The sequence below is a fragment of the Pyrus communis genome, chromosome 13, assembly GCF_963583255.1.
Source record: "Pyrus communis chromosome 13, drPyrComm1.1, whole genome shotgun sequence".
NCBI classification, from domain to species: Eukaryota; Viridiplantae; Streptophyta; class Magnoliopsida; order Rosales; family Rosaceae; genus Pyrus; species Pyrus communis.
The window spans coordinates 1,419,404-1,429,714 of NC_084815.1; the positions used below are offsets into that span (position 1 = coordinate 1,419,404).

General features: G+C 34.9%; 1 long non-coding RNA gene across 2 annotated transcripts; it reads right to left on the reverse strand.

Moving 5' to 3' along the window:
- Nucleotides 1-6,179: 6,179 nt before the first annotated feature.
- LOC137713906 (uncharacterized) lies at nucleotides 6,180-9,914 on the reverse strand. Of its 2 annotated transcripts, XR_011065347.1 has the most exons (5): nucleotides 9,731-9,914; nucleotides 8,667-8,747; nucleotides 8,481-8,535; nucleotides 7,504-7,837; nucleotides 6,180-7,135 (listed from the first exon to the last, which is right to left on the reverse strand). It is a non-coding gene; the product is annotated as an uncharacterized lncRNA (long non-coding RNA). The 2 variants fall into 2 exon arrangements; XR_011065346.1 differs by having other exon boundaries at nucleotides 6,180-7,837.
- Between the last annotated feature and the right edge of the window lie 397 nt (nucleotides 9,915-10,311).

Sequence of the window (10,311 nt, forward strand, 5' to 3'; positions counted from 1 at the left end):
TTTTGGGCAAGTCCACCCACCAAGTTTAATGATCATTTCCCACGATTCACTTTCAATTGAAGTTTTTGGTTTGTACGATGTGGAAATTTATTGGATTCTCCTTTTTTTGGTAACTCCACCCACCAAGTTTAATGATCATTTCCCACGATTCACTTTCAATTGAAGTTTTTGGTTTGTATGGTGTATAAATTTATTGGATTCTCTCTTTTTTGGTAAGTTCACCCACCATTGAAGCATTTTATTTGTATGGTGTATAAATTTATTGGATTCTCTCTTTTTTGGTAAGTCCAGCCACCATTGAAACATTTTATTTGTATGGTGTATAAATTTATTGGATTCTCTCTTTTTTGGTAAGTCCAGCCACCAATGAAGCATTTTATTTGTATGGTGTATAAATTTATTGGATTCTCTCTTTTTTGGTAAGTTCACCCACCATTGAAGCATTTTATTTGTATGGTGTATAAATTTATTGGATTCTCTCTTTTTTGGTAAGTCCAGCCACCATTGAAACATTTTATTTGTATGGTGTATAAATTTATTGGATTCTCTCTTTTTTGGTAAGTCCAGCCACCATTGAAGCATTTTATTTGTATGGTGTATAAATTTATTGGATTCTCTCTTTTTTGGTAAGTTCACCCACCATTGAAGCATTTTATTTGTATGGTGTATAAATTTATTGGATTCTCTCTTTTTTGGTAAGTTCACCCACCATTGAAGCATTTTATTTGTATGGTGTATAAATTTATTGGATTCTCTCTTTTTTGGTAAGTCCAGCCACCATTGAAGCATTTTATTTGTATGGTGTATAAATTTATTGGATTCTCTCTTTTTTGGTAAGTCCAGCCACCATTGAAGCATTTTATTTGTATGGTGTATAAATTTATTGGATTCTCTCTTTTTTGGTAAGTTCACCCACCATTGAAGCATTTTATTTGTATGGTGTATAAATTTATTGGATTCTCTCTTTTTTGGTAAGTTCACCCACCATTGAAGCATTTTATTTGTATGGTGTATAAATTTATTGGATTCTCTCTTTTTTGGTAAGTCCAGCCACCATTGAAACATTTTATTTGTATGGTGTATAAATTTATTGGATTCTCTCTTTTTTGGTAAGTCCAGCCACCATTGAAACATTTTATTTGTATGGTGTATAAATTTATTGGATTCTCTCTTTTTTGGTAAGTTCACCCACCAAGTTTAATGACACTTTCAATTGAAGTATTTTGTTTGTATGGTGTAGAAATTTATTAAAAGAATCCAAGAAAAAACAAGCGGCCCTCCCCTCTTTAACAGAGCATGAAACATAAAGCGATGGAAGAGACTGGTTTGTGGTCGTCGGGGAATGTTTGTTGGGCCTTTGTGGTTGTTTTGGGGGCCCATCTTTTATCTTGTGTTTTATGTGTGTTTGGACCTCTGTTTATGTAAGCTTCTTGTTGGTTTAATAAAACCATTTTTCCCAAAAAAAAAAAAAAAAAAAAAAGCGATGGAAGAGAATGAGGAGATGATACGTACTAGCTAGTGACAAGTCATTGCCACAGCCCATAGGAGCTAATAATCAAGAAGAAATAGACACGAGAGGGCAATGACAGGACAGGGGAGCCATCCCTGGACTTTTCTATTGATCGGGGCATGGATTTACAAGTTAAACATTTCAAGATGGTGTAAACGAGAATTTCCTGTAGCAAATAATTTTGCTACAGAGAACACATATACAAAGTATATTTATATTAACGTAAATGTACGTTTACAGTCGTATTGAATAAATCAAATAAAAAAGAACAATTAAAAGAAAATAACGGACATGTTTAAAAAAACCATCGTACATATCAATTTCATCTTACAAAGTGATTTGATAATCAAACCCATCGTATATATTCTAGGTCATTCTTTAAACGTAATTATGCAAAAACTAGACCACACTAGAACATGATATATCCTAGCAATAGTGCCCGCGCGTTGCTACGGGTCATAAAACTACTGGACATAAAAGAAGAAAACAGCCAGTGTAAACTTGTAATGGATAGTTTGTAATTAACCGGTTTTTAGCATGTTCATGCCATTTAAACACAGAAAATATAATAAGAAAAATAAGCAGAGTGTTGGTAGAAAGTGATGTAATTTGTGGCATACTTGTAGTCAGGTCAGTGCTGTTTACCTGACTGATTTTTACCAAGAAAGAAATTGATATTAATATGCTTTTTTGAGGAAACACAATGTTTTCATGTATATGTTCTATAAACTAATACAGGTACAACAAATCCTCTCCTAAGGTGATCTTTTTGTTTTACAATGTTATCTAGGAAGAAACTCATTGGATCATGCAATAACAAATAGAAAAACTGTTTAAAAGAATAACAAAGATAATTTTTGCAGTACATGGAAAATAAAAACTTGTTTGAATAAAAGCCTAAAATGAAAGGGTCATATTACGTACCTGAAGTAAATGGTTTTAGAGGCTGTACATTGAAGCTGCAGAAAACAAAGAGCACCGCATGCTGAAAACAATAAGAAAACCAAATTGTGAGCGTAGACAGAGCAGGCAAAAAATAAAAGAAACCAAAATTTGAAAAATTGTTCTCTGCGGACACCAAATGTTTCAAAAGGTTATCCAAACAAAACAAAATTGGTTAATCTGTTATGTAAGCAAAGTAAACAAAGGAGTTGGATTGAAGCTGATTTAAGGCTTTTTCTAATATGGAATAAATGCTGTGTTCTATGTTATATTCGCACCAAGTGGTCGGAAAGCCTTGAAATCAGCTAGAGAGGTCCGGAAAACCCACTGAGGTGCGCTTATGGAACTCCTCGCTGTTTAATCTGCATTACCAGAACAAAATGTAAATTCACCAGTTAAATGTGCGTATTAATTTCATAATGTAGTTTATTTCAAAGATTAAGAAGCGAAAACCATAGCAGTAGTGGCAGCTCCGAAAGGGGCAATGAGGGATGCACAGCTACTTGGCCAACCTATGTGGCTAGGGCTTCAAACACTAAACCCCGTACAATGCACATAAAAATAACCACCGCCGGGTAAGCAACATGAGTTACTTTCATCAAAAATTAAAACTAAAAACATAAACTTCAAACAGGCAAAATCTAACAACCAGCATATAAATCCAAAACGAAAACTTCCACCACCAACAGCATAAAACAATTTAAAACCACAATTAAAACTAATGTTGATTGTCCTCCTTTCCATGTTTGTGTTCCCTCTGCCGGATAAAAGCGATGAAGACAAAGCTTTCCAAAATTCTAATAACTCTACATAATATCAATTTCCCAACAAAACAGACAGGTTCCAGCACTAACAGCATACAAAGTTTTAAAATTGCAATCTAAACTAATGTTTTCCCTCTTCCTCTCCCTGTTCGTAAGACAAAAAGATAAAGCCTTCCAAAATTCCAACGAATCCTCTCATCTCATTTCTTCCCAAAAATTATAAATCCATTTTAAACAATTATCAATGCATTTCGAAACTGGAAAAAAGTAGAAGGACATAAAACTTACCCAAAATATAAGAGCAGCGTCACAGGTGATAGAAAATCTCAGATTTATTAACTGAGCAACCAAAATGCAAAATAATCTTTTAGCCGGGAAAGCCCCAACAGAGCACCACAACTGACAGCAAAACAAAATCATTTGGGGTTTTATCCAAATTAGCAAAAATCCAAAAAAAAAAATTGAAAGACAACCATTATAAAATACACAATAGCTAAATAACATCTGTTCCGCAGCGATCCGATGACAGGCCGCGACCAAGTATAATCAGAATTTTGAAAACCGAATCATCAAAAATTCAAAATTTCTAAAAGCTTTCCAAACATAATAAGAAAAGCCTAGCTTTTCTGTCTAAGAAACACTCAGATATACAACCCAAAAATCTAATCAGAAAACCTCATTTTTCTGTGTAAGAAATTCCTTTAAATTAAACCAAAAGACTGCACATGATTATCTGAATTCAAAAAGTAAAAAATAAATAAAAACACAATCAATTTGCTGTTATCCATCGTTTTTGCAGGCATTAGAAAAAAATTCAAAATCCCAAACTTTCAAATTGCTATAAACTAACTCACCTTCAAAAAATTTCTACAAATCAGAACAGAACAGATGGCGTGTTCGTGAAAATAGCCAAAGAAATCTGCAATGGAGGCAGACCAGTATAAGTAAACAAAGAAAGAAAAGAAATAGAATGGGCAACAAAAGCAAACACAGAAAATAAAGGCAGAGAAAACAAAGGTTGAGAAAAGGAAAGCAAACAGGGGCAAACTCCCCTTGCTAATCTTTTCTGGGTCGACAAAAATTCAAGCTGACCAACTTTCAATTCAACCAAACGAAAAAAGCAATTACAATTAAACTAACCTGTCTTTGCCATATGAAGTAAACCACGTCTCATGTTTCGTATTCGTGAACAACACATTGTCCATTCTGTACGCACACAAAAAACACTCAATATTCTTACCAACATTATACAAAGTACATAGTCAGTATCATATATGTATTTGCACATAAAGTATAAATATTTTTTGATAGAATCAAACTTAAATTTAATAAAAAGATTAATCACAAATTGAAATTAATTGTAGTGTTTGACAAAGACCAGGTGGGCGATTTTATTAATATGAGTTAGGGAGCCTCCGAAATAGAAGAATCCAATTGAAGAATTCAATTACTGCAAAATGCAAATTAACACACATACAAAGAGGAGACAGAGCGATTCAATACGCCTGAAACGGAAGTCCTTGAGATTTCGTTCGAATCAACACAAATTCAAAACAAAAACTGATATGTATAATTGCTATACGATGTACCTGGTCGTGATTTCAAGGCATGGCGTGCCCGGATTGGATTGAAAATTCGTCGGAAAGCCGGTCCGAACTCCGGGGTCGGAGATGAAGACAAAGACCAATATTCTTAAGGTCTTGCACCGCCGATTGTGAGATCGAGATAAAACGGTCGAAACCCAATTTGAGGGCTTTGACAAAACGTTGAGAAATCTTGGAATTCAACCACTGACAAAACATAAAAGATTAAACATCAAAGAAGTTAATCACTGAGAAAACATTAAAAACCAAAATCAAAGGCCAAAAATCCATAAAATGAAAAGAATTAAAATATGGGTTTTATTAATCAGGTAGTGAATCAGTATAATACCACACATGCTGCTGAGAACTAAATCAAACAACAGTAAAAATTAAACCCTACTTTATTTATTTTTTTAATTCGAAACAAGGAAGAGGGTAATGATTTTTCTTCACAAACCTTTCTAACCCAATGAAGGACGCTCCTATCAAGTCCTTCAGTGAACATATCACTTCTGGGTTCTTCCTTTACCTGCACAAAAAATCAAAAAATTAAAAACCCACAAACCAAAAACTAAAAAATAAAATCAACTTTTTTTTCTCTAGAGATTCTGACAGAGAAAACTGGAGAGAAAATTGAAGAGATCTGCACTAAGTTTCTAAGAGAGGTCCAAATGGAGGGGATGCTGTCCAACGGATGAGGAGGAGGAAGGAGGGAGAAACCTGGAGAATGAGGAAAGAACAGACCATCGTTTCTATTTTTTCCAAAAAAAGATCTGCACAAATTTTGACTGGTTCCGTCGTTTTTAGCAAGAAAGTGAGAGAGAAGACGCCATCGAGAGAACTCAAGAACGGCGATGGGAAGGGATGCCCCTTCTGAGAACATGGAATGGAAGCAAATGGGCTTTTCCACTGCTTTCCTCGCCTTTCCACCGCTTTCCCTTTCGCGATGACCAACACGTGTAGATGTGGGGCAGAAAAAGAAAAGAACTGATTGCAGGAAATGGTGTGAGAGAGAGAATCAAAATGAAAAGCAGCGAATGAAACAGCAGAGAAATCGATCAGGAAATGCCACGGATGAAGAACGGGTGGCCATCGAGGGCAAAGTCGTCCTTTCGCTGTGCAAAGGAGGATAAAAACATAGAACAAAGAAGAAGCCGAAGGGCACATCCGTCCGGACGCTATTAATGAACAGTGCTGGAACCCAACTGGGTTTTAGTATATAGTAGAAATTAGGTCCGCGCGCTGTTGCGGGAATCAGCTGTTTCAAACGTAATCGGATAAATAAAACACATTTAAGTTGAATAAATTCAACACAATTATGAACAAACAAAGAGATACATGAGTGCATGAGATCGATAAGATAAGCAGTTTTGCTTTTATATACATTCAAGTGAGTTGTCATATAAACATATTGTACAATGAGTGGGAAGAAACTGAACATCTTTGATTAGAAAGAGATGGTTTCCAAAAAAGTTCTAACTGAAGAAACATTTAGTTCACACATATAAAGTGTCCTGCAGTGTAGGCAGCCATTTGAATAGGTAATTAAAAATAGAAAGTGTTGAGAACTTGTTCAATTAGCTAATTTTGTAACCACAAAGGCAAAAATGAGCAGAAGGTTTGTTTCCATACGAAACTGAAGAAACTGAAGCAGGCTACAATTTACAAATATTTTGCCCCTGCAGTTAAGACGACAAAATATATACCCTGCAGCCTATATACCTCACTTGTGCAACATATGCCTTACACTGGAAAAACATCAAAAATCGAATACAAATTTATAAATCATGGACGGAATTTGTTTTACATTTTTATAATCAAATCAAGTGGTAGTGTAGCACGTAAAATTACAAACTTGAAGCAACCAGAAAGAGTGGGAATTAAGATGTAGAGATATCCTCAAACTTGCAACATACTGTATGGAAGCTAACCATAGAGGTTTGTGAAGCAAAGTGCAGCATGGGTTGCAGTCAATTAAACAAAACCGTAGGCAAATGAAGAACAATGTTCTCTTTCATAACGAAAAAATTATTTTAACCACTATCTTCATTGGCCGAATCGTTTCACAAATCCAAAAACACAGAATTATATCTTGAACAATGCCAATTAATGATTTCCCATTTACTTAAGCCCAACATCAAAGCCAATGAACTTTTTTGAGAAGAAGAGAAACAAAAAAACCTCAATTAAGCAATTAAATGGAGTAATACTTGATAGAGCTGGAAAATTACCCAGTTCTTCGGAGAGAGGATCAAGAGTGACTGATGAGAGTGCAGAGAAACGAACAATTGAGAAATCCAAGCTCTGAGCTCAAAGTTGGGGCTTCCACTTTCCAACTGGGGGAGAAATAACAGAGAAAACGCAGAGAACCAATCCACCAAAAATATTAATCAAATGGGTTTCTTCTAATTCAAAATTTGGACCACCCAATTTCCGATGAAGCAGTAACCATTCAAAATTCCAACAGATTGAAGCCCTCACAGACTACAAATTATCAATAACCAGCAATAAAAAAAATTTAAAATAGTAATAATGAAGGAAAAAGAAATTAAAGCTGCGAGCCATTCTCTAAATCTCAGGCACCAATCCAAATCGCCAGTAATTTGCACATAATGATAAGAATCTAGCAGTATTTCCATTGTTTAAAACCCTAATTCAAGAAATCATGAAAAACGTAAACTTTATATGGTAATTGAAGCTTTACCTGCAAATCAGCAGCAGCAAACGGAATCCAACTGCATGTAACCCAAAAGTGAGAGAGAGCTGAGAGATGAGTGAGAGAATCGATAAACAAAACCCTCAAAATCATAAAAGGAAATGCAAAATCACAAAAACATTGAGAAAGCTGTAAAACTCATCAGGAAACGCTGGCTTTTCTAGGTAAAAAAATTATTCGAATCGAATTGAAGAACCGAGGAAAGTTCTACTGGTTCAGTGGTTTTTCCAGCAAGAAAGCACCTTGTTTGTAATTCATGAGGTTGGACAACGAGACTTGTCTTTCCAAAGAGGTAGCCCCCATTTCGCGATTGCTGAGCATCCTTCACAGTAGTAACAGCAAAAAAACTCAAATAATTCCAAACCTCAACAAATCAAAAAAGGACCAACACAAACACTCAAATAAAAATTTCATCAATTTGTTTATGCTCAATCCGCTATTCCTATTTCACTTCGAATTCTTTGAAGAAAAAAATACATAAATCCATAAAAATAAAAAAAAATCTACCCAAATGAAAAAAAGAAAAAGAAAAAGAAAAAAGAAACAGAAGTTTTCAACAGAGAGATTACCTCAACAACGGAAAGAAACATGTGACTTCTTCAATTTGAACAAAATTCAAGATAAGTGGCCAAAACATTATGATTAATCAGCTAGTAAATAATGGATTGACCACACTTATAACTCAAGAAATGCAATCCACGATCAAAATTGTATTCATTAAATAGTGAACCCTATATCTTTTGCTAATGAATATTCAAAGTATTTGGCGATAAAATAAGGCACAATGGAATAGATTAATCATCAATTAATTTTAATTATCAACTAAAAATAATATTCATTAAAATTGGGGTTTCTGCAATTCTAGATTTTGCTATTGATAAGTGCCAAAAGATGAGTGGCGGGGATATAAACAGAGGTTAATGGTCCCGCTCAGCAGATCAGTTTATAGGTTAGTGTTTGTTAACCTGTTAAGTATGTCTCGTGAGAGCTAAGCAAGGTGATTAGTTGTTTTATAAGTTCCTGAAACATTATATGGCAAACCAATGTCAGTTCTTATGAAAAATACGAACATAGAATCTCAGAACAAACATTGAGAGAACATTGCAAGCAACAAAAAACATGAATAAATGAAATGTCGAAATCCAACTGACCCAAGCTTCTTTCTCACTCAATACCAAGTCATTTTTAGCTTCGTCTATTCGAGTAATCTGCACATGCATCCGGCAACCCACCTATACCATTAGGAAACAACATGTGTAAGAAGCAGATTAACAAATCAAACATATGCAACTATCTAAAGGAGGAAAAAGTTAAACAATGAAAAGTTGTTAGTTGAGGTAAATCATACTCCACAATGAAAATTTGTAAAGATTAAAGTACAAAACAATTGAGGTAAATCATACTCCAGAACGAAAAAATTTTAGAAATAGAAACTTAAAATATAACCCATCATGCTAGACGCTTCTTCTAACACAATTACATTCACCTTTCTAATATCATGGTATTTTTTTCATTTCTGCAATCAATACCGTCCAATCTTTGAATTTTTCATTAAATTGGATGGCAGAGTGTAGAGCTTAAAAAATGTTAGGCAGGCTGCTACAAAGATAGTAAAGCCCAACAGTTAGAGAACAATGGACATTTGTTGTACTCAATATGCATATATCCCAGGACCAAGAAAGTTAAGAAGAAACAGAAATGAAACTGTACAGCAGGTATCCAGCAGGGAACAAACACTATGAAACTGGCACTCAAGTTCTGTAAGGAAAATCAGATTAGCATTCATCTAACGAGAGCTTCTAGCTGCTAACAATTAGTTGTTAAAACCCTAACACTAATCAAGCGATCCTGCACATATATCTAGCTTTCTTCGCATCCTGTCAGTAATAAAATGCATTCAAGCGAGTAGTAGCGCTTCCCTAGCTCCATGTGTTCCTGCAAAATGGAAAATATAACCTATAAATAACATAGTGCTCAATATAACTTAGTAAAACTCTTCGTATGAAGATATACGAAAAGAGAGGAAGCAGATATCACCTGGCGCGAGTAATGCTCTGCATCCCTCTTCATGGAAGCCATCTCAACTCTCTTTTTTTGGACTTCGGCCTGAAATCGAGCATTTCAAGAAGGTTGTTTGACAAAGCAAAAAATTCAGAACGCAAAGCTACAAATTGATAATAACAACAACGTTGGGCAATAAACAAAGGACACTTACCTCCAAAGAAGAAAGCTTGCCCTCTGCATCCCTCTGACCTTGGCGTGCACGGTCCACTTCTTCCTGCCATGCCTGCACCTACATGGATAGCTGAAGCAGAACTGCCATTGTATCCAACGTATATCAAATTCGCCAAACTTCGGTTTGGATTTAACAGTGTCATGAGGGCCCACTGGAATTTCAAAATAAACAAAGATATAGTTACAATTTGCAATTGGCTTAAGGAGATTCTTTAAACAAAGAAAAAAGGGAAACATGTATATCATCCAAAATAAAAGGAAAAGAAAAATTCATGAAGAGCATATGTAAGCTAATTTAAACAGGGTAGCAATGAAAACGAAGATACCTCAGACAAAATGCATTAAGAGGTAAATTCCCAGATGCCGTTCTCTCTGCAGCATCGTTATAAGGAAGCCACTCCAAGGACTGAAATTTCTGTAAACAGCATATTAAAAATCTATTTTTGGAGAATAAAAAGAAACCGTGATAAGAACATACATTATTTTATCCACAAATAACAAAAGGGTAAAGAGAACATACATTATTTTACCCTCACCAGTCATTTCCAAGTCAATCCATAT